This window comes from Pogona vitticeps, chromosome 14 (assembly GCF_051106095.1).
Source record: "Pogona vitticeps strain Pit_001003342236 chromosome 14, PviZW2.1, whole genome shotgun sequence".
NCBI lineage: Eukaryota > Metazoa > Chordata > Lepidosauria > Squamata > Agamidae > Pogona > Pogona vitticeps.
Genome location: NC_135796.1, coordinates 10833506 through 10858820, shown reverse-complemented (window position 1 = coordinate 10858820; position 25315 = coordinate 10833506). Strand labels below are relative to the sequence as shown.

The 25315-nt window shown below is 45.8% G+C and overlaps 2 protein-coding genes across 7 annotated transcripts in view; both read right to left on the bottom strand.

Annotated features, from left to right (window-relative positions):
- UBE2L3 (ubiquitin conjugating enzyme E2 L3) overlaps nucleotides 1-18654 on the bottom strand; it is a 227381-nt gene extending 208727 nt beyond the window's left edge. Inside the window, exon 1 of one of the 2 annotated variants that reach the window (XM_072983160.2) lies at nucleotides 18571-18654. The gene's annotated coding sequence lies outside the window, so the exon portion shown is untranslated. Of the gene's footprint in view, nucleotides 1-15416; nucleotides 15552-18570 lie in introns of those variants that run through there. The other variant, XM_078381680.1, reaches the window with a different exon arrangement.
- The window catches only part of HIC2 (HIC ZBTB transcriptional repressor 2), a 131100-nt gene extending 111152 nt beyond the window's left edge, over nucleotides 1-19948 (bottom strand). For 3 of the 5 annotated variants that reach the window (XM_072983156.2, XM_072983152.2, XM_072983157.2), the window contains exon 1: nucleotides 19774-19948. The gene's annotated coding sequence lies outside the window, so the exon portion shown is untranslated. Of the gene's footprint in view, nucleotides 1-15938; nucleotides 16023-18570; nucleotides 18661-19773 lie in introns of those variants that run through there. The other 2 variants (XM_072983154.2, XM_078381679.1) reach the window with 2 other exon arrangements.
- Between the last annotated feature and the right edge of the window lie 5367 nt (nucleotides 19949-25315).

The window sequence follows — 25315 nt, the reverse complement described above, 5'->3', positions numbered from 1 at the left end:
CCGTTCAAGCAAGGCCAACCCTGAGGATTTCTGGGAGTTTCTGCAGTCCAAAAACAACTGGAGGGCCACTAGTTGCCCACCTCTAGGCTAATGGAACCATCACTCGTTCCAAAATGGAGGAAGGATAAAGCAGCTGCAGTTGTCTTCAGTTGATTGTTCCCCCAGTTTTAGACCAGTGGTCCCCAACCTTGGGCCTCCAGATGTTCTTGGACTTCAACCCCCAGAAATCCTGGCCAGCAGAGGTGGTGGTGAAGGCTTCTGGGAGTTGTAGTCCAAGAACACCTGGAGGCCCAAGGTTGGGGACCACTGTTTTTAGACCAATGATTCCCAACCTTGGATCCCCAGATGTTATCGGATGACAGTTCCAGCAATCCTGGCCAGCACAGCTAATGGTGAAGGCTTCCAGAAGTTTTAGTCCAACAGCATCTGGCGACTCAAGGTTGGGAACCACTGTTATAGACTTCTGACCTCCCTAGCCATGATGGGCCGTGATGGCTGGAGTTTCTGGAGGATGAAGGTTAAAAAAACATGGAGGGCTAAAAAGCCACATGTAGGAAGGATTTCCTGCTAGCAGAGGATAGTGGTAGACAATGTCAAGGGTCCTCCTGATTCAGACAAGGGATCACCAACACAAACAATGAGAATAACCACAAAGTGACTACACATCTGGCTCACAAGGAAAGAGGTGACACTTTCTCAGTGGATCATCAGACAAGCAACTAGCTAGCCGTTCCTTTCCTTTGTGATTCACGAAGACCTAAAGACTGTAATGAGCAAAATGGAGCCACTTAAAACATTTAATTGCCTTGATGTATAATCTCTCTCTGGAGAAGTGACTGCCAATATGACAGAATATGGAAAAACGGAATGGTTTCCCATTGGCAAAGAAGAGACAAAGGTGTATTTTATCTTGCCATCTGTTGCTTAGATGCATGGCGTAACACAGTGGTTCTTAACCTTGGGTTACTCAGGTGTTTTTGAACTGCAACTCCCAGAAACCCCAACCAGCACAGCTAGTGGTGAAGGCTTCTGGGAGTTGCAGTCCAAAAACACCTGAGTAACCCAAGGTTAAGAACCACTGGCATAACAGACAAAAAAAAACTGGATTAGATTTAGATGAGGAGGAGGGGAAAATGGCAGAAATATCATTAATTTAAGATATGCAGATGATATCTCGTTATTGGAAGAAAGCAGCAATGACTTGAAACAACTGCTGAAGATGATTAAAGAAGAATGTGGGAAAGCAGGATTACAGCTGAACATAATGACAACAGAAACAAGGACTTCAGAATAACCACAAATGTAATGCTGGCAAAGACGAAATTGAAATAGTTGAAGACACTCTGGAGACTGCAGCCAAGAAATCAGAAGACCGATATTCAGGCTACAAAGGAACGAGAAGAGAATCTGTCACAAGAAATGAAGATCAAAACCATCCACGCTATGGTATTCCCAATTACTATGCACAGATGTGAAAGGTGGCCAATGAAAAAAGCTGGCAGGAGAAGAAACTATTCATTCAAAATGCATTGTGGATACCACAGGCTACCAGGAAGGCAAATAACTGCCAGATCAAATGAAGTCTGAACTCTCTTTAGAACTCAAAATGACTAAATTTAGGCCACCCTATACTTTGGGCACCTTGTGAGAAGACAAGTCTCACTGGAAAAGACAATAATGCTAGTAAAAGTAGAAAGCGGCAGAAAAAGATGAAGACTAAATATGAGATAGATTGCCTCCATCTTTAGAACAAATGAGCAAGATGGTTACGGTCAGGACCTTTTAGAGATGATGAATTCACCGCGCTTTCATAAACCCGAGAAGTGACTTGATAGCACACAACAACACTTTGGTTTTTATTTATTTAACAATACTTCTAAACGACCCAGCATCTCATCCCTCTTTAAGAAGGAATTAAAGACATGGATGTTTTGGCAGGCCTTCCCATCACATAACTCCTGACGCCCTTTCTTTTTCTCTTATTGTTCCCTGTTGCACATTGTGGGTTGTAATGTAGTGTTTTATTATTTAGAACTTTCTATTTATATTTTATTGTATTATTGTTCAACTGTTAGCCGCCTAGAGTGGTCCTCACCCAACCAGATAGGCGGGATATAAATAAATAAATAAATAAATAAATAAATAAATAAATAAATAAATAAATAAATAAATAAATAAATAAATAGGTATTTGAACTGAAATAACTTAGAACCAGGATTAACGTCAGAGTAGGCTGGAATAAGAACCAAAGAGAGCCAGATTCAAATCCTTGTTCAACCATGAGGTGCCCTGTGTGAATTGGCTACTCACACTCTTAAACCTTACATCCTCCACAAAAATCCCTACTGCCTTCTAAATGTAAAACACATTAAAATCTTAATGGGAGAAACAGTATAATATAATGATCATGGGTAGGGTGGGTAAACATCAATGAGTTTTTAAAAAAATCAAATTGATTTAAATCACGGTTTAAATTTTAATAGATCGTTTTTATTTAAATTGTAAAAAAAATAGATTTTTAACATTTAAATTGTGATTTAAATTGCGACTCAAACCAATCTGATTTAAATAAAATCTAACCTGCTCAAGGGTTACAGAAAATCTGCCCCCCTTGACAAAAAAGTAAGTGAGATACTGTTTTCTTTAATGCCTGTTAATTTTTAAAATGCAGCTTTAATTTTCTTTTGCTTTGACCTGCACAGCCAGAAAATGAATACTGTATGTAATTTCCTACAGGTTTGGATTATTAGCTGCCCGTTGTACAAACCTCCCCTGCCTTTTAAACAAATCAATGAAACGCATATGTGTTTCTCACACAAACATCCTAAGGCTAATTACCTCTAAAACATTAATCTCATAACAGCTCAAGCAGAAACAACCTGGATTCTAACTTAAGTTTTCCCTAAGAATATAACAATGCTAGTTCAAATCACTTTGAAGTCACCACTCTAACTTAATATACTGTACTGGCATCCATTCACTGTTACTAATGAATTTTATGAAACAATTATTTTCTCAGAAATGGAAATTTGAATTTAAACCATGAAAGGGAAGCACACCCTTCTAAATAGTTATGTTTTAAAATGCCAGTTACTTCAATAAAAACAACATGCAAGTAAAGTTTTAAATGTGTCTGCCTATAAAAAAAATAAACCACATCAAAGGCTACAAATCTTTGCATGCTTATTTTGGAATGAAGTCCCCCTGACCTCACTAGGTCTTATACTGAAAATCTTAGCTGGATTGACTAGTAATCTCAAAACTGGATGACTATGCTATACTGTACTTTATGTGGGGCTGCCTCTGACATTTGTCCGGACACTTCAATTTCACAGTAAAATGTCTTTTTGCTGAATATAAATGAGTCATTGAAATATGCGAAACCAATTTCTGTTAATTTACAATATTCAGTGTGCGGGATTTGAAGGGGACTTTACTCAACATCTTTCAGAACATTTGTATTATTGGTGTTCAGGAGAAACATGAAACTATCTGAACAAACAGTCTTATTGGCGTCCACTTGGGATACTTGAAAATGAGAAAATAGGTTATCATGATAACTTCAATTCAGCAGTGGAATACTACTAGGGTAGTATTATTATTTTTTTTAATCATCAATAGAAAGGCAAAGGATTCATTCCTTTTTGAACTTTCGTTTATAATTTTCCTACATTCTCCACAATATATTGGTGCATGCCTAAGGAAGTGAATTTATTTACGAAAGCTTGTGCTGACTGTTTTGATGTCTTAAGAGGTCTAAACAAAGGTATCCCCTCTTCTACATTTGGATTGTGTAAAGAACCACACAGAGCTCTGTTGTCGTTGTTTATGACTCATTCTGGTGCCAGATCTCTTGTCTATCGAAGTGCAGAACTGCCTACCAGGCACATCTGTGCAGGAATAAGTGCTGCTCCATCACTTAATGCCTGTTTTGAGTGAAACTGCCAGGAATTTGGCCCCAGCCCTTTATGTTTGCAAACCAGAGTACTCTAACATAGAGTGGTGATCTTGCTCCTTCCCTTATTATTAATTCCACCTAATGCCATTTTTTCTTCTAATTTTTCTTAGGGCTGTTCTTTGCTACGCCATCCTCACCATGACCCCCATGTGGTCCTTGTCAGCCTGAGCAATTAGTCCAGCGGTGTCCAACCTTGGCCCTCCAGATGTTCTTGGACTTCAACTCCCAGAAATTCTGGCCAGCAGAGGTGGTGGTGAAGGCTTCTGGGAGTTGTAGTCTAAGAACATCTGGAGGGCCAAGGTTGGACACCACTGAATTATTAGTCCAACCAAGCAGAGCTGTAAAATTTGGGCCGGGCTAATCAGGGCTGCTGAAATTTTAAGGAGCCCAAACACCGCTGCTGGAAAGGTGCAAATCCGTCTGCTGCTCTCCTCCTGATTTCAATCCCTTGAGCTGAAGGAAAACACAGAGCAGGTAAGCTGGGTGTGAAACCAGTAGGGCTGCTGGCCACTCAGACTCTGGCATCTCTCTCCATTCCTCATCTTCTTCCCCCAAATGCCAGCCTCAAGTGTATCAAACTTAATGATCCGGCAGCATTTGTTTGCTAGTGACAGCTCTGACAGAAAGATTTTGCCAGGATCTGCTGATTTCCAATAAAAACAGTGGTTCCTAACCTTGAATCCCCAGATGTTCTTGGACTACAACTCCCAGAAAGCCTGGTCAGTACAGCTAGTGGTGAAGGCTTCTGGGAATTTCAGTCCAAGAAATCTGGAGGCTCAAAATTGGGAACTATGGCAATAAAACTATTTAACTATTTACATCACAGCCCACACTGGCTCTCTCAGAGAAACAAAGAACTCACACCTCTGACCTGAAGCTCGGAAAAAGGTTTCCCTTTTTCTATCCTCCCCTCCTAGCCTTCAGTAATGGTTTCCATTTTGTTCTGACTTCTTCAAAACACTGAAGAAGAAACGGACAATCTTTCTGAAACTCAGTAAGAGGGCTTCCATTTCTCAATTACATGCAGTCAAATACCCCTTCCTTCTCGACAAGAGATCTTACTGAAACTGGACGTGTTCAGGGAAAACAACAACAAGCACTGAGGTTACAACACGAATTTTGTCATGGCTTCAAAGATTGTTATCATATCAAAGCAAGCCAACTCATGGAAAAACAAAGCAATGACCATCAATTCATGTTGACTGCAACATGCAATACTTAAAGTGTTGTGCCAGCTGGGCAAAGGAGAACACGGACACACACAACCATATATATATGAAGAGTGAAGTCAAGTGGCCTTAGAAAGCATGGCTAACAACAAGGCCAGTGGAGGTGATGGCATTCCAGTGGAACTATTTAAAATCTTAAAAGATGAGGCTGTTACAAGGTGCTACACTCAATGGTTTTTCCTGTAGTGATGTACGGAAGTGAGAGCCAAACCATAAAGAAAGCTGATCGCCGAAGAATTGATGCTTTTGAATTGTGGTGCTGGAGGAGGCTCTTGAGAGTCCTCTGAACTGCAAGGAGAACAAACCTATCCATTCTGAAGGAAATCAAGCCTGAGTGCTCACTGGAAGGACAGATCCTGAAGCTAAGGCTCCAATACTTTGGCCATCTCATGAGAAAACTCCTTGGAAAAGACCATGATGTTGGGAGAGAGTGAAGGCAAGAGGAGAAGGGGATGACAGAGGATGAGATGGCTGGACAGTGTCATCGAAGCGACCAACATGAATTTGACCCAACTGCGAGAGGCAGTGGATGTATGTATGTATGGATGGATGGATGGATGGATGGATGGATGGATGGATGGATGGATGGATGGATGGATGGATGGATGGATGGATGGATGGATGGATGGATGGATGGATGGATGGATGGATGGATGGATGGATGGATGGATGGATGGATGTTTGTAGGTATGCATGCATGCATGTAGAACAAGTCTTATTTCTACTGTGAAGGCATACTGAGTCTAACCATGCTGACTATCCTTTGAGTCCTAAGACACAGGAACATAATTTTAAAATAATAATAAAAACAAGTGTCAATTAATAGCAAAAGTTATTCTAATACAGAAAGAGACTCAACATGATGTGCCAGGAATTAAACATATTAGAGCTACAACTCAGTGGCAAACCCTGAACAAGTCTTTTCGAACAAACACACCTTTCTCCTTTTGATTTTTCAGAAGTCTGGCCCCTGCAAACACATCCACCACCCAGAAGGGTGTGTGACACCCCTTTCCCAAACAACAATTCTATGAAAAATAACTATGGCAGTCCTCCCCAGTCCCATATCAAGCTAAATTATTAGGATAACCAGGTGGACACCAAACCATGCGCAAGATTCTCAGGTCTCAAAAGCTTGCACATATTTCCTTACCCTTCGGGTACCGTAATACAAGTACAGTATTACTGCAAAAGGTCCATTAAAAACTCCTGCCCAAACATCCTGAAACAGGCTGGCAAAGACGGCAGGGCCTATCTCATTGCCAATACAATTCTGACCTAGAGCGAATGGAAGCTTGTTTCCAAGAATTTCTGAAAGTGTTGAGTCACAATGATAGCTGGCACCAGACCACATAACCCCGGGGGGGGGGGGGGGAGTAGATGACACACTAACAGGCAATTGCTCACCAAGGTTCAGAAAAGGGGCAAATGCTCATGAGTGGGATGGAGGGGGGAGAGTATTTCCAGGAAAGGTGGTACAGGGGATAAATTAGTTGTCCTCCTTTTTAAAAGAAAGAAAGAAAGAAAGAAAGAAAGAAAGAAAGAAAGAAAGAAAGAAAGAAAGAAAGAAAGAAAGAAAGAAAGAAAGAAAGAAAGAAAGAAAGAAAGAAAGAAAGAAAGAAAGAAAGAAAGAAAGAAAGAAAGAAAGAAGGAAAGAAAGAAGGAAAGAAAGAAAGAAGGAAAGAAAGAAAGAAAGAAAGAAGGAAAGAAGGAAAGACTGGAGGGCAATCTTTTAACTACTACAACAAGATCATCACACAGGCATCTAGTACATAGGCTCAAAACTGTCAAAATAAAATATGTCCATCTCTGTGTGTACTACGAATTGTTTCAACGATCTATCTACCGGACCTCTAGACGGCCCTTCGGACCAGGGGAAAACTAATGGAAGCAGCAGTACAAAAACAGCATTAAAAAAACATAATAAAGCTAAAATTAGTCAGACGGCTGCGGGGGTTAACTCTAACATAAAGCGGAGCATTTAGTGATGGAATATTTAAAAGCCTGCTTAAACAAGGAAATTTAAAAAGGGAAGGGGGGCAGGTAAATCTTGGGCAGCCATTTGTTCCACGGACAAAGCCCATCTTCCTTGTTGACTCCTTCCGGGTCTCCCTCAGGGAGGTAGCTAAAAGGGGGATTTCAGGAGGAGGAGCAGAACTGGGAGCACTTTACACTGCACCATTCTCATGCCACTTCCTCCTGTCACTTGCTTATTATTTTAAATATATACAGTGGTGCCTCGCTAGACGATGATAATCCGTTCCACTGAAATAGCTGTTTAGCGAAATCATTGTCTAGTGAAAAGCATTTTTCCCCATTGGAATGCATTGAAAACTGTTTAATGTGGTCCAATGGGAAAGAATTGTCGTTGTCTAGCGAAGATCGGCCATAAGAAAGCCGCTTTGCGAACCACTGATCAGCTGTTTAAATAGCTGTCTTGTGAAGCTTAGGTCCCGAAAACACCTGTCTTGTGAGCGCAGAGGGAGCTGTGAAAATCATCGTCTAGCGGAAATCTGTTTGCGAAGCAGGGACCAAACACTGTCCAGCGAAATTCCCCCATAGGAATAACTGTTTTGCGAATCGCTATAGCGATTGCAAAAAGTCAGTGTCTAGCGAAAAAACTGTCATGCGGGGTAACTGTCTAGCGAGGCACCATTGTACTGTATATATATTAAACGAAAGAGGCCAAATAGCCAGTGGAGGCCATAAAAGTTTTTATTTTACCCTCAGTAACTGGCAGATGTGAAGGGAAAAATCTCTCACACGCACCCACACATAGACACGCCCCATTAGCTCCTGCAATCTGGACCCTCCAAAGATGATCTCCTACCCTGTAAACAACCCCAACCTTCCCCCCCCTTCTTATGGCTGAAAATTCCTTCCAAATCCCCTCCTCAAAGCCCACTGTTTCCATAGACACGTTGGTGTATACACCTGAGTGAGCTCTGATTTCTCCACCCCTATTGTAACTGAGCTCTAGTGGCCTCAACAGCTCAGCGGTTTAGGTATCCGACTGTGGGCCCCAGAGGTTGGATGAGCCAACCTGTGTGGCTGTGGGCAACTGCGCAATCTCAAGGCGCCCCTTAAAAAAATGGTCAGGGTAAACCACTTCTGTGAATTCTCTACCTGGAAAAAGTCACCATAAGTCAAAATTGACTTGATGACAAGCTGCTGCTCTTATTGTTGTTGTTGTTAACTAAGCCCAAATATTTCCAATAAAAACACATCTCCTGCCCCTCTTCATCTCTGCCTCTACCTCCCTGAGACAGCCAGCTGCAGTTCAGATCATAAGCCTTGTTGGGACAGGGACTTCCACCCAATAAAGGGAGAGGCACCATTAATGGTACTCTACAATCTGAATAATCTTTGGCCATCTCATGAGAAGAGAAGACTCCCTGGAAAAGACCCCGATCCTGGGAAAGAGTGAAGGCAAGAGGAGAAGGGGACGACAGAGGACGAGAGGGTTGGACAGGGTCATCGAAGCGACCAACATGAATTTGACCCAAGTCCGGGAGGCAGTGGAAGACAGGAGGGCCTGGCGTGCTCTGGTCCATGGGGTCACGAAGATTTGGACACGACTAAACAACAAAAAATAATCTGAAAACGAAATGCACTTCTTTGCCCCCTTGGGCTGTTTAATGATCACTTGGCCATTCTTCCTCCCCTTTCGTTTAATGCGCATTTATTTGCCCACCATTCAGAAGTTTTACTTCTTGAGATGACGCCACACCGCATGGCACAGGACATCGGATGCTGTCTCATGCGCTGTGATTAGTCTTGGATGCCGTCCCAACATGATGGGGTTGATTACTGCTCTCTTTACCTCTGCGCCCCCGCCCTTTTCCACATGGCCTGCTTTTCAACATCGCCCGCCTTGTTTTTTTCTTCTCCGACAATCCACTTCCCTCTGGTTTCCCAAAGGAAAGGAAGCAACTGTCTCTTCTGAAGATGAAATTAAGCTGACGAAATGGATAGGGTTTTTTTTTCCCAGAGTTTGTCAGTTACAAGAGGAAGAGGGTGGGGGTTATGAAGCAAGAGTGGTGTCATGGAAGAGAAACAGGGGGGGGAAAAGCTGCAAGAAAGCCATTCTTAGTCAAACCAATGATATTATATTTGGCAGCTTGAAATGTATGATAGCACAAATATTTGTGAAACGTCTGCTCTACCACACGCATGAAGTGATATGCTACGCGGCAAGCAAATATAGTATAACAATGCATTATATATAAACATGCACAGCGGAGAGATATGGCCCATGCAGAAAGCTATTCCCGATGTATACAAGGGTGGAGAGGAAAATGAAACCAGAAGCAGAAGTCATTTGCTCGCTAACATCGTAACACATACAACAAATTCTAAATCTACCTGCCTGCAGAGTCATCGATCAATTAGGAAGCGGACATAAGCAGATTTGCAGATCCGTTTCCACTTTCTGCGCGCACACGCCGGCAAGAGAGACTCAGAAACATTCTGAGCGGGATGCATTAAATACGTTTAAATTGCAAGAAAGCCAAACATAAGTTTCTCCGCTGCCGCTTCCACCAAAAAAAGAGAGAAGCTTTCCTCAATCTTGCCCAACCCCACTTATGCTGAACATGTTTCCACTAGCTGGGGATAATGGGAATTGTGATCCCACATCTGGAGAGCCTAAAACAATTACAAACCTGCATATCCACCGGCGTCTCTGTCACAACACAGCAGGGACCAGTCAGGATGAGTAAGACCAAAAAAACACAAAATCCTTCCCATTCAAGCCTGGATATGCAGCAGCTCACATTTTAAATCACGAAACAGGGTCACAACAAGAGATTTTTCAGGCAAAAGCAAAAGCAAACAAAAAGTAACCTCTTGAGGCACCTTTGAAACTAACAAAATGCATCGTTAGCATAGCGTCTGTGGATTACAATCCATTATGTTTTGGCAACACAGCTGTTTTCTTCATTTTTTTTTAATTTTGGAATTCTGTATCTTTCCTTTCTGGCTTAAACACAACATTACCACAGTGCCCTGTACACACACACATATCTCATGTCACGGAAGAGCTCACAAAGCCTAACAAGAAGGCTTGAGAAACTCTGGCTGGCCAAATGTTTTCACCTCACAAAACTCCCACACACTCTCCCTGTGCACCATCCTTGGGTGGAACTGATAGGAAATGTAAACCAAAACATTCAAGAGGCTTCAAGTCCCACCCCCTGCCTTTGGCCTTTTATGAGGGACTAAAGGAGTTTTAAAGGGTTCGGGGAGGCAAATGAAGCCACTTCTGAAACCGTATACAGTGGTGCCCCGCATGACGATGATAATCCGTTCCATAGAAATCGCTGTTTAGCTAAATCATTGTCATGCGAAATCCGTTTCCCCCGTTGGAATGTATTGAAACCCATTTAATGCGTTCCAATGGGGAAAATACCTCGTCGTCCTGCAAAGAGCGCCCATAGGGAAGTCATTTTGCGAGCGCCGATCAGCTGTTAAAATGGCTGTCCTGCGAAGCATGGGTCCCGAAAAAACAGGAAAGCCATTTCGCAAAGCCGCCGATCAGCTGTAAAAATCGTCATCTTGCGAAAAAAACAGTCCGCAAAGCACGGACCAAATCATCGTCCAACGAAAATCCCCCACTGGAATGACTATTTTGTGAATCGCTATAGCGATCGCAAAACCTCATCGTCATGCAGATTCGTCGTTTTAAAAGGTTGTCATCTAGCGAGGTACAACTGTACTGTTTTTCTTCATCCACTAACCACACAATTGTGCGACGAGGCACCAAACATGCTTTAGGGCTGCCGTGCATTGTGGCCTGGAAGGCCCAGTTTGCAGACGACAGCGTGGTGGCCAGTTGGTTCCAGGCAGCTGCTCATTTGCGTTGCTAAGATAAGCAGCAAACGGCATGGCTTGGTTTCCCCACCCCACCCCCCTATCTGTCTTGCAACAGGATCTGCCGAGAAGCCTGCTGAATAACCTTCCCCACAAAATGACCCCTAAGCCAGGCTCTCTAGCTCAAGCAGCACTCGTTGGAGTCCTTCAAACCTTGGGACATCGGGGCAACCTTAAAAACTCCTCGTGGCTCAGAAAGGCTTGTATGCTTCCATCCACTAAAGATCCAGATGGAGATAGCTGACTTTGCTTACTCCCTTCTCTACGCATGCAATAGTTATCAGCCTATCTCTCGGAAGTGAAACACGCACATTGGCTAGTGTCACAGGCAAAGCTTTTTAAAATATTTTTCCCCTCTTTTTCAATGTTTTCTTAGCCCTGAACAGACTGGATATAAGCTGCTTTCAGGGGCTAATAATAATAATTCCATGCCATCAATTATGACCTACACCAACTTTTTCCACGGAGGAGAATGTTCAGAAGTGGTTTGCCATTCGCTTCTTCCGGGTATAGGGGGGGGTGCTCTGGGACTGTGCATCTGGCCCAAGGCTTCACAGGCTGGTTCTTCTCTCAGGAAGCACACTAGAACACCCGGCTTCTGCAGTGATGTACCCATTCACTGAACTACTATTTTACAGTTCCCAAAACTAGATACTAAGCCAGTCATCCAGCCAGAGCTTGGATAAGTTATTTTTGGATTACAACTCCCACAATCCCCATGCTGGCTGGGGAACTTCTGGGAGTTGTAGTCCAAAAAACAATTTTTCCCAGCTCTATAATTCAGACCAGTGATCAAGATCCAGGGGTGGAGTATGATCTCAAAGCGAGAACTGCAACGCCAGTAGGTTTGCCCACGAGGAATATACAAGATCATGAGTTCATGACTGCTGCAGATGCAAAAATATAAGGAAGAATATGAGGAAGGAGAAAGAACTCGTGTGTACTGTATGCCAAAGCTGAGCAAAGAGGTGAACTGGGATGAAAAGCAAGAATACAGGGATCAGGCAGCTCAAACCAATTAAGTTTTCAGCAAGCTCCAGAGAACAAGACGGGCAAGATGATGCAAGAGCCGAACCACAGACTTCCCGTGAATGTATGACTCCGTGGCCGAGCACATTCTCTGCATGAGGGTCATATGGCTTTAGATCCAAACAGCTCCAGTTTACAACAGAAGTGGGCCGTCTCTCACCCTTCAGGCCTTTTCAACCACAACTCCCACTGTTTGCCTCTCCGTGCCCACACTAACGACGGTGTTTCTCAGTGGGTTTCTGAAATGTCTGGAGGATCAAATGTGCCCACCTTTGCCTCGGGAGGATGAAGCAGGAGGCAACGGGAAAGACCCTCTAATTGGAGACCCTCCAGCAGAGCTACTATGAACCAGAGTAGACAGCGCCGTTCTAGACAAACCAGCAATCTCTTACGGTACAAAGCAGTAATAAGGAACTTTTGGTCCATGAACTTCCAATGCTCACCGCTTTTTTTTTTACAGCAAGACACTATTTTCTCAAAAGCCTCCCCCTTTGATGATGATGATGATGATGATGCCGCATTTCTCCCAACAAGGGACCCAAAGCGGCTCACGCAAACCACTGAATGTGCCACATGACCTGCAATAACTACCAACCTCACCTACATTTTGCTCGACAGGATTACTAGGATAATGGATGCAACATCCTTGGGACATCCTGCAAGAGCTACCAAAATACTATGCTTTCAAATAATGCCTACTGGGAGCCCAGACATTTAAAGAGGAAGTGCAGTTTTAAGACGTCGATACCCTCCCCTAATTCCTATCCTTTCCCAATCTTGAATGGAACCTAAGGCAGTCCACAATACCAAGGGGTAGCAAGGAAATCAAATCATCTGAGCACGCCATTGGCGAGGGTCAAGGATTCTATCCAATGCCTAGCCTCAATTGTGGATGGATCACAGGCGCCTTCCTGCCAGTCTCATCAGCCTAAACCAGCACAGCCAGTGCCACAGGATGCTGGGAACTCCGGTACAGTTTTGGGTAAAAAAAGGAAACCTCTTTTTACTTCCCTGCTTTCATCCCAACTCTGCCTGCCAAACCAGAATCCAAACGCACACAAATCCTGTAATAAGAGTCCCTACCCACAGTTTAAGTCCTCGTTCAGGTCTTCGAGACAAAAGACCACTTGGTTTTTTTTCCCATCAAGCAAGGCAAGGTAGTGGAAATGGTAAGAGCTGTCATTTCAATAATTGAAAGCTCCCCCCCAACACCAACAGAGCAACACACACACACACACACACACACACCTCCTCCAGAACAGCTGACTTCTAGTGCACAGCGAGGCATCAGTTATTAACAAAATGAGAAATCTGATATACAGAAAGAAAACACTATGCGGCGATTAATCCCATGTCACAGTTTGCAGCCAACACTGGGCCTCCTTCCAGAGACTGGGGAAGCAACACAAATGTTTTCTCGCACCTGTCACCACAGGTACAGCTACTGCCATGCATACAATTTCTCTCCCACTTGCAATGCCTAAGCGTGACTTTTAAAAATCCTCTCATTTAAGTTCTGAGACCGGAATTCTGTTTGTGTTTTCGTTTTCTCTCCTGGTGCTTCCAGAGCCCAAGATCAAGAGAAAATCTCCCAGAGTTACCGATCAAAGCCTAACTAATTCTTACACATGAGAACCAACTATTGCATTGGCACCCTCAACATGAGCGAGGCAAGCACATCAGCTATAAATCCAATGGGTTGGCTTTTACAATCAAGATGCCACCCAATTTGAAAAGCCTCAAATTCTAAAGCAGGGGAGAAGTACGGAGGAGGAGAGAGAAAAAGTCGGACTTCAACATATTGCTAATAATGCACATACATGACTTTCTGAGACTTTCTTCACCATATTTACTGAAGTTAAATAACATTGAGATAACCTACAGCATTATAGCCACATTCCAGAAGAATAGTCTTATTATCCCACTAAAACATTCATTTTCCGCACAACATATAGTACTTGCTTTGCAGGTAATTCAAGACCATTTGAAGAAGTTCCTATCGCATTAAGTCTGTCTGGAGCAAAGTCCAGTTAACGGCAAAAATTCAGCTGAAGCTGCTCCCCAACCAGCACAAAACTGACTCAACTTCTTGTCGGCCAGCAACTGACAGGCAGAAAGGGTAGGAACTTTTGTAATATCTGGGGCACGATTCAAAGCATGCGACGAGACCCCAAAATACAAGCGCTGTTCTTCTGTTCAGAAGTGGTCACACATAAATACTTCCCCCACCTCCGATAAAGCAGACCACTGTTTAATTTTTTAAAAACCTGCATATTTCAAATCAAATATTTTCTAACTACAACACACTGGATTTATCAAATCTACGAAAAAAATGATTTGAAATCTCTCTAGGAAAATTACTCTTAGTAACATAGTGTTCTCCCTTAGCCAAGCTGAGGTTTGATTCATCTATTGATTTACCTATTGCTTTAAAAATAAAATAAAGTCTTCAGCTTTGGATTCTCTGATAAGCAGCTGAACAGCTGAGCCCTGTTAATTTTTTTCCACCAAACCCAACGAGGCCAGCTGAAACGCAAAGCCAACCCACCCCCCCTTTTTTTTCCCTGGCTCTCGCCAGCCCTTCCCCCCACTTCTTTTAGACCCCATTGAGCTTAAGACTGTCACAGCCCACATAATGGCCGAATCACAAATGCAATTCGTTTCCGCCTCTTCCCCCCAACCGCCCTGGCCCCACTCCCCACCAAATCTTTCCAAGACAACATCTGCTACTGAGTTGTGTGTGGCGGAGAGAGAGACACACACACACACCAAAGGCGCCCTCGGAAGCCACAGCTTCCAAGTGGACACTAAATCCAGAAGCCTTACACACCCACCCACCCACCCACCATTGAAGCAGAAGGCTCTTGAGAAAGACTTTGTAAAAGGCAGACTAGAATAGGAAAGGTATGTATCCATGCGCCCTGGAGAGAATTTATCGCTTTCTCCCGAAATGGCAAGGCCTCTAACCTTCCCCCATGGTTAGAAAACATCCTTTTCACGGGGCATGGCATTTGAAGGAAATATCTCCCAACACAAATGCGAACCTTGATCTTGACACACAAATACCCTCAAAGCAGCCGTAGGCTACTAGAATGTTGTTGTTGTTTTTAATAAACAAACAACGAGGATTCAATCCCGTACCCAGAAACTATCTGTATAGGGAGGCCACTAACATCAACAGGATGTACACAATAAACACCCCCAAGGTCTGAAGAAAGCTAAATGTGCTTTATCGTTCCTTTATTTCCCCTCCAAGAATACACGGTTAACCCTTTGAGGGAGCTCTCCTCCCCGCTCACACAAACACACACACTGCAAGACAGCCTCACCTCGCTGTGCATTTGTGGCGACTGTTTCGTCCTCCCAATTTTCATCAGCACTTCAGGAGAATCTGGGAACAACAGAAGGAGTCCCGAGTTCGGGTGGACACCCAAGGCAAGCTTAAACAAACAATGAAACACCACCCAGCCAGCCTCTTCTCAAGACTGACCGGAGCATCCTTAGTTTCTTCGGCTCAACAATCCACCACCGGCCGGCTAGTCCACCTCATCACATGCTAGCGCGATGCTTCAGGCCTCTTTTAGACACACTTTTCCGCAAATTCCGTCTTGCCGGACCTACATAAATTAAAAAACCTCACCGCTCTTCTTTTTCACTATTTTGTTTTTACAACTCCATTGACACAAATCCCTTAAGATCAACACCCATGACACTCTTCTTACCACAGCGTCTGATCTAAATTCTTGGCACGAAAAACCGAGAAGGCAAATCCGTCTCAAGCAGTAAAAAGTAGGTGCGCACGCATGGGGAAACGCAAGGCCCGTGAAGCCATGCCTTCAGAGGACACTCACCCTTTCCTTTCACATCGACCCAGTCCTGCCCAAACGGCAAACGAAAGAACTTCCAAGTGTAAATGCACCCATAGGCACACACCCACATCAGCACAACTTGCACATTCAAGACACTGGTGGCCCAGGATCGTTGCATGCATTACCTTTTAATGAAATAAGGTGGGCGTGCCCACATCGCAAGAAGCATTCACAACTGTGCGGGCACCACCTGCATGCGAACGCAAGGAATGCATTTCTAGATACCACCAAAACAAGGCACAAAAGCTCTGGAGAATACCTATAATCCATCGGGTCTCAATTTTATTTCTGACTTCTCTGGGCTAATACCCCAAAAGCCGTTGGCAAGAGGTGAGGGTGCTATTTAAATATATATAGCTATGCAAAGGATCCAGTGCTTTGGATAAGATCTATTACGTTGATCCCACTGAAATCAACAGAATTGATACTAAAATTATCTAGGGAATACGGCAGCAACTCTGGAATTCAGAGGCAACACTGGCCTAAAGTAACAAAAAGAGTCCTGCAGCACCTGAAGAATAACCAATACTGTAACGTGAGTTTTCGTGGAAGTTAGCCCACTTTAAACAGTTGTATGAAGTGCTATCCAGAATGCTGAATGCATATGCAAAGTATGTATACTCAGAAAGAGGCATGACAGCCCTAGAGAAATTAAAAGCAATAAGTACTGACAGTGACAATGTGCTAGCCTCCCTGATGTCACAGGGCTGTTTTCTTCTGACACAACAGACCTATAGACCTCCCGCTCTGGAAACTATTTAAAAAGAGTTCATTGCAATTTCCTTTAGCATTTTCAGTATCAGTCCATGCAAAGAGAAGGCGCAAAAGACAGTATCAAGTAAAAATCAACTTCACCACCTACAGGGGAACAAAATGGGGGAAAATGAAGCGGCGTTCATAGTTCCTGCCGAATTGACTTCCGTAAAAACTGACATTTTGTTTGGAAACACCCAAACATCCATAGCTTTACTCCAAATAAGCTGTTCCCTCCCTCTCTTGCCCCTAAGATACTTTTATCACAGGCAAAGCTAATCACCTAATCTTTAATGACACAGGCTTTGCAAAATCTCCATTTTTTAAAAACAAAATCAAGGAATGATTCCCAACAGGTTAGGCTTTTGTTTTCTTTTTTTTTTTCCCCTCCTCCCTCCACCCAGCATCTTTCTCTCTCAGAAAGGATTCTATAAAACCAGCCTCTCCTATCCGGATTGTGCCTTTTTCAAGCAGTTTGCATTATTTAGCAAGCAGTACGCCTACCCTTCGAGCAAAAAGAAGACAAAACACATGATCCACGCTTAGGGGACACCCATGTGACAGCCAGTTCCAGCAAACCCAATCCTTACTTTTAAAAGATTTTTCTACCAATTCTAAAAACCTTTGTTAAAAAAAAACGGAGGAAATCTCAAATGGAAAGTTCAATGGCCTTTCCGTTCCCGGTCCCAAGCAAATGACAGCACAGCCATCCTCTCTAAAATGACAAAACAAGAAGAAAACAGCAGGAAGAACTAATAAAAGGGAGAAAAGTGTACTAAGTTGGCATGATGCAAGAGGAGATATCAAAGGGGGGTGGTGGAAAATAAGAACGGGTACCCTCCCTGGCAGAGTTGATCTACCTGGGGAAAGTTTAAAAAGAAAGCATGTCCAGTTTCTTCCCTTCTTTCTTTACCAATAAAAGGCTTTATAAAGGAGTCAGTGGTATTACCAGAAAGAAGAGAGGAACATAAGGAGGGAGTCTTCGTTTGTAAATATTAGCTAGTTAAGATAGAAGCCGGGCAGGTCCTTTTCTCATGCAGAAAAGTATTTTCACTCTTCTTCCAAGATAAAAAAAGTGGCTTCAAAAAAGAAATGCGAGAGAGCGAGAGAGCGAGAGAGAGAGAGAGAGAGAGAGAGAGAGAGAGAGAGAGAGAAGGTCTTGTACATGAAAAATATTTTCTCCAGGTTGGAAATATGACGTTTGAGCCTCCTTTTTTTTGTGATGTAAGGATATAAAAAAGCACAAAACTTTCTTCCTTTTGTTGTTCGCCCTTATTATTTCCTGGCAGCATTGGTTAAGGTGGAAAGGGAGACTCATTTCTAAGAAGGAAAATGACAGAAGAAGCCCCCCCCCCCCCAATAACTAAAATACGAAATAAACGTGCTAGCCAAGGCAGCCCATTTCAGGGTGGGGAAAAAATGTACAGATTCCAGAAGGGGATTATCCTAGACTTTTGGGATGGGGGGTGTCAGGGTGTAGGTAAGGCTGATGCTGCCGAGGGGGAACCCCAAGGCTTTTACATGGGAAAGACTCTGCTCCAGGGCCCTTTTGAGCCAGGCAGCCGCCAACAAAAGCCCCCAGATCTTAACAACGCCCCACAGAGACAGTGTCTTTTGCTCTCAATGGAGATGGAGGATGGTTTTTTTTGGGGGGGGGGAGAGGGGGAAAGAGGTGGCCTTGGTGGGGGGGAGAGAGGAAGAGAAAAGGGAAGGGGGGAAAAAGCGATGTGGCAAAAGTTCAAACGCAGCTTGACCAAAAAAATGAAGAAGAAGGGGGGGGAAGAGCATGGTGCCCTGGCCCCTCCACTAAGCCACGGGGGGGGGGGAGAGAAGAGAAGCGAAGTGGTGGGAATTCATTCACCTTTCAGTCGCCATAGATGGGAACTCGGCGGATCGTCTTGGAGAGGAAGCTGGAGGGGGGCAAGGAAGGGGGCAACGATCGCCCCTGCCATGCCATGCCCGGATCTCTCTCAATCTCTCTCTCTCTCTCTCGCCCTTTTTTCCAGACTCCTACCAAGATTAGGAGGGAGGGGGAGAGCAAACGCCTCCTCTTCTGCCTCCTCCGGCCACAAACCTAAAGGCCGGGCAAAGCGCAACGCACGGTACACACACCCCCTTTCCTTACGCACGGCCCTCTCTCGCTTCCTCTGCGCGCGTGCACACACACACACACACACCCCCATTCACACGCTCCGAGCCATCCTTTAGGTCGCCCCTACCTCGGGGAGGGGGAGGCCGGAATCCATGGGGTGGAAGGGAGAAGCTGCTGCCATCCAAAGGGCCAGCCCTCTCCTTGCCCGGCTGGCGCAACGCGGAGGCGGCAGCAGCAGCAGCTGCGGCGGCTTTCCACCGGGGGCCCTCCCCCCCGCCTCCTCCTCCTTCCCTACACGCACTCACACACACACACGTACATAAATATATATATACAAAGGGGGAGAGAGAGGGGGGCAAAGTTTTCCAGCCCCCCCAGAGGGAGTTGCGGGAGGGCTCCTCCGCCGGGGTGTCCCCCAAAGATTCGGGGGGTGCAGCACAAAAGGCGAGCTAATGTTCTAGTCCGCAAGAACACGCCGGAGGGGGAAGGGTTTGTGAGGGGCTTTCTCCCCCCCCCCCCAAACAGATACACGAGCTCTACATGGGGCACTTGTGAATGACCCCCTCCCCCAAAGCCGAAGAGGCTCCCCTCCCTCGAGCCATGCCCGCCCCGGGGAGCCCCCTCGGCCGCCCCTTTCCCTTTGTGTGGCCGCCTCCTCAGAAGGAAACCCCCCCCTGGGCGGGCGAGCGAAGAAAGGGGCGAGGTTGCCCTCGCAAAGCCCGGGCGAGCCCCTCGGAGAAGCGGGAGCCAAGCCGGGCGCCCTCGCGGCGGGCCCTTGGCCGGAGGCGCGGCCCCCTCTGCCCCCCCCACAGAAACAAGCGTGCATGCATACACACCCCTTTACACACGTGTGCGCGCATCCCCAAACACATACACACACACACGCCTCAGGAAGGCGGCGGCGGCGGCGGCGAGCAGGGCGCTTCGGGGCAAGGGAGGCGGGCGGGCGCGCGCGCGCTCCGGGGCGCTTACCTTTCCAATGGCATGCTTTTGGGGAGGGGGGCGGCTTTATTTTTCCCACCCCCTCCGCTTTGGAAGGGCCGCCGCCGTTTCCTGCGCGCCCCGGCCTTCCTCGCCAGCCCCTTCTTCGGTGGGTCCGCCCGCCCGCCCGCCGTCCGTCCGTCGGGGGCGTCGGTCTTTCGCGCGCCCCCCCCACCTACCCACCCCGCCTGCCCTCCCTCCCTCCCGCGCCCGGTTTATACCCGCGCGTCCCTCATCCCTCACAGCCTTCCTCTCAGCGCCATCTTGCCAGCTGGTGACGTCGGGCGCCGCTCACCCCTGACCCACATTTGAATAGGGGGCCGAGGAGAGGGGCGAGGGGCGAGGGAGCCGGGCTGAGGAGGGGAGAGGAGAGGGAAGGGGGGAGAGGGACGGCCGGAGACCCCCGAGGGGCCGAGGGAAAGCGGAGGTGCCCAAGCCCCCCTCGCCCGCCCGCCCGCCCGCCTGCCCGGTGCGCCCTCGCCAGCCGGACTTGCCTTGCCTTGCCTTGCCTCGCACGGCCGGGGCGAGGGGCGCATCCACGCCGGACAAGGGGAGCCCCTTTTTTTTTTTGCGCGCCCAAGCCTGCGCCCACCCCCGGCACAGGGGCCACGCCGGGCTGCCCGCTGCAACCAACCACACACACACACACCCCTGGACTTGCATAATTTTAAAGGCACAATTTTTTTCCCCTCGCCGTCCTGGTTTTCTTGGTGGGGGACCGGCCTTTCGTGAGACGATCGTGACTTTTTCCCCCCTTTTATTTAATTGTGCCTCGGCTTGCCTTAATTTCTCGCCTCCTCTCCAGCCCTTATTCCGGGCGCCCTCCGGAATAAATGCTGGGCGGGAGGGATCCTTTGGGTGGCTTTGGCACGCGGGGCCGGATTACTGGGGATCGGGGGTTGCTGCGCGCGGGCTTTCCCTCCTCTTTGGAGAGATCCCCAAGGTTTTAAGGATTTCTTTTCCCCCACTACCACTACCACTACACGCCGCCAAACGAAAAGACGGGTTTGAGCGACGAACGGGATCCCTAAACTTGGCAAGCCGGCTTATCCGGGAGGCGCTCCGAAGCTCGATCGCCCCGCGCGATCCTGGAAAGACTCACGGATCAAAGAAGGACTGGATTTCAGGATCGCGCTTTCTCTCCCAAGAAGGGAATAAATACACCGGGAAATCCAGGCTTTTCCAATTCTGCAGGAAACGTGAAGGAAAGAAACCCACCTCCTGCAGGGTGTACTCCCAAGTTGTAGTTCTGGAACTTAAGTCTTACAGAACTCAACGGAATTACTTTAATCACTGTTGGGTCTCAAAAGGCGAACCAAATGCCCTGAAACTGAGAGCAAGATGTCAAGAGCTGGATTTAAAAGGACATTAAAATTGGGACTGAGGAGAAAAAAGGTTAGGCACAATGAGAGAGTCCAACCTGTAATTTAATTTAAAAAAATTAAAAAAATACAGTTTCATGCATTCTTTGTTCAGGAAAAAAGGGAAATTTTTTATCACTTTTGAAGGCTCTATGGCACATTATTTGCTGGTTATGCACTAGCTCCATGGCAATATTTTAGAATGACACATACATGTTATTTATATGCATTAAAAACAGGAAAAACAATAGCATTCCAACACTTGGGAAGCTGACCAGTACCATGAAATATTTTCTCAATGACAAGATTATTGGAAAAGAGGGAGTTTAATCAGTGATGTCAGAGGAAATTGACTGGGCTGGTAAGTATCTGCTCATGGCCATTAATAAGCAGCAGTTGAGAGAGAAAACCAGATAGCCTTGCAGAGGTGATGTAATTGGCAACATGCAGTGTGATTTTAAAAAAAGCTTCTGTCTCTGTTCAAGCCAATGGAGATACCACTGAATTCATGGTTGACTGCTTTTTCCCAGTAATCTGTCTTTGAAGTTCTTGCCTTCAAAAATGGCTTTCTTGGAATAATCTCCCATCAGTTTTTGGCCATTGCAGTTTCTGATGCCAGGTTTGTGTTTTGTGTGTGGGTGTTTTTTTTTCAGAGACAAAATGTGGTTTTTTTTTTCAGAGACAAAACTTGTTTGTATTGAGCACATCAGGGCAAATTATGACTGAAGCAATGAAAGATGGGCAATTGTACAATCCCCTAATGTTGTGGGTCCTATAAGAAGGTTGCCGGGGTAGGCATGTGGGCAGAAATGGCATCTGGGTCTGTATCTCTATTGCGCAGCTTGTTGCCAGAGTTGAAGTTGGCCAACTAAGGCTTGTCAGTCATGGCTTATAAGAGGGAAGTGTTGTTCAGAATGGAGACCATTTCTTGGGGATATATGCAAAGATGGTGACATTATGATACTATCTAGCCAATGCAATATGGTGATGGGCCAACATCACTGAGGATAAATATAACTTATTCAGAATGAAGCCTTTTTTCTCAACAGGTGAGTGGTTTCAGCTAAGGTGTGCAGATTTATGTTTGGAAGGGGGCAACTTTCAAAACTCCTCAGGCAGTACAACCCCTTCTCTCTGACGCCTGCCGAATTCTGGGAGATGCAGTCCGAAAACTATTCCACCTGCTTTGAGCAATACCTGACAAAATCTTCAAAAAGAGGGTGTTTTCTGCTCCTCCTGTCTTCACCTGAGCCACCCTGTTTACCTTATCCTTTGCTTGAATCATTCTAGTTCGTAGGTGCTGTTTTATAAACCGTATTTTGTATTGTTGGATTGTTCTCCTCTTCCATATTATATGTTACCTAGTTTTTTTATCCTGTCTACGCAAACATGGGAAGTACTTTAGGTAAAGGTAAAGGTTCCCCTTGACAATTTTTGTCCAGTCGTGTCCGACCCTAGGGGGCGGCGCTCATCCCGCTCTTCAAGCCATAGAGCCAGCGTTTGTCCGAAGACAATCTTTCCGTGGTCACATGGCCAGTGTGATTTAGACACGGAACGCTGTTTACCTTCCCACCGAGATGGTACCTATTTATCTACTCGCATTTGCATGCTTTCGAACCGCTAGGTTGGCGGGAGCTGGGACAAGCGACGGGCGCTCACTCCGTCGCGTGGATTCGATCTTACAACTGCTTGGTCTTCTGACCCTGCAGCACAGGCTTCTGTGGTTTAGCCCGCAGCGCCACCACGTCCCTCGGGAAGTACTTTAGTGGGTAGATTATACACACACACACACAAAGATCTGAAACTCGTATAGCCTTTTATACCATTTAAAATTGCTTTCCGAGTCAACTTACTTGGAGTTCAAAGTTTTAGCCACAGAGGTCTCTTGAGCTTTTCCAAACAAACAAAAGATAAGAGAGAGACCTTTACTCTTCTTGATGGCCACATAGAAAAGAAGAAATCTCCAGGTGGAGCAAGAATGGGAAAACTTGTTGAAAATGCAAACTTTTTTTTTAAAAAAAGAGGAGGACTGGCCTGTCATCCTGGAGAATACTAAAAAAAATGTTTTTGATGAGAACACTCTTTTTGGCACTGTTTTAAAGCCAGTGCCTCTGAGGAAGAGGGTCCAGCTGGCTCCCACATGTGTTCAAAGCGTGCAGGAGGTGGGTTTCTTTCCTTCACGAATGACTCACATTTGTGTCTTGCTTTTTGTCCTGTGAACTCAAGGCAGCCTACAGTGGTTCTTTCCTCAAAACCCTCTTGGAGGTGACACCGGGCTAAGACAAAAGTGTATGGCCTGAGGTCCTCACAGTAGATTTCAAGTTTTGTGAAGACTTGAACCCAGATCTCTCAAGTCCCAGTCTAACCCTTACACCACCATTTTTTGTGTATGAACGTATTGCGTTACGCCCCACACCTCATCTCTGCTTTAGCCATACAGCAAGCATGCCAGGTAGGTAAAGAATTACTTCCTGAAGATTACTCAAGGAGTTTCATGAGTCATTGAGTACCTGAATCTCGGCCTCCTGAGCGCCAGCTGACATGGCAAACCCTTACACCACATTGGCTTCAGCCTGCCCTAGAAAATTCCACCAGTAAGCCAAAGGCAATTGAGACCAGAAGCCTTATCTGTCCCCCCGCCGCCCAGTGTCCTTTGTTCATGGCAAGCTTGTTTCAAAGTTTGGTAGTAACTAGTTAGAAACAATATTACTTGCAACTGATTCCCTTTTATAGTTGATTCCCATGAGCTAATGGTTGTAACATTACATGGGCTGATTTCCTTTCTGCTACAGCGTAGACTGTGTAGCTGATGGGCAGTTCGATTAGTTTACTGTATAATCTATTGGGGCCGAGGTAGGAAGCTGTCATAACACACTAAGGACTATTAAGTTTTATTTGGCATAAGCTTTGGGGGAAGGCAGCCCGTTTCATTGGAGGCACATTAGATACGGGATCTCCAGATATCTTCATCATAGTTAAGGTGGGAAGGAATCCCAGCTAGTTTATGAAGAAGTGCTACTGTATCCACTGTTCATATAAAAGGAATGGGAAAGATGCCTTGACGACGTGACCTTTTGCTTCGCTCTCTGACTTCCCATGTGCTCATCTGACACACAGGAACTGCAGTAAAACTTGAAAACCTCATTATCACCTCATTTATCTGCTGAAAGAGAATCTGTCTGTTATCCTGGCATATTGTTAGGCAATGCCATTGCTCCTGCTGCAGAACTGCATTCCCCCACTGCTGACCACATCTTTTAGGAGCCATCCCATCGGCCATTGCTGTGGCAAGGGGGGGGGGCGGCAAAAGTGGAATAGTTTAGCCCCCCGTCTGCAGCCGAGTGCTGGTCCGTGGCCTCGGTAGGACCAGGCTGCGGAGACAGATCTCCCGTCACCCCCTGCATGCACTCCCCCACATGCACCCACAGCCTGCCCACATGCATGGGTGCCCCCCACGAGCGCACCCTGCCCATCCGTGCATGCACGTGAGCACCCCCACAAGCACACCCCACCCATCCGCACAAGCACCCCCTGCCCCTCCGCAAGCATGGGGGATGCCCCCCAACGCATGGACCCTGCACGCTAAATGGTCTGCAGCTCAGAAAAGGTTGGGGGGCACTGGTTTAGCCCATTCCATCTTCTTAGCTAAAATGAGTTTCAGTTCAACTTTTCTTCCAGAACTGCCTTTCTTCTCTAGCTTCTTCCAACTGTGAAAAATTAGGGGCTGACCTTGTTTCCCACTAAATTAAGATCTAAATTTATATGGTTTGGGTTTTAAAGCTATGTTACTGGATTATCAGCCTAGAGGAAGTGATTTAATATTTCGACAGTAATGCCAAATTAGGTGCCCTCGAGTGGATTCTGACATCCCAGAGTTTTCTAGATGAAAAGTACTCAGGAGGGGTTTAACAGGCTGTCCTGCTGATGGCACTCCGGGACAGTGCAGCTTGCCCAAGGCCACACAGCTGGCAGGGTTTGTAATCCCACTGGCCACACACAACCCAGGTGATCCAGGTTGGCCTTCTCCTGACCAGCACAGTGGAAATTCAGACTCCTCCTGACCCTTCTTTCTACAGCCAGACATTCCTACCAAGTGAGCTATACTAGTTCTTAGAAAATATTAGGTACATTTTTTTTATCATTAATAGAGGGAAAGAGAAACGATACAGAAG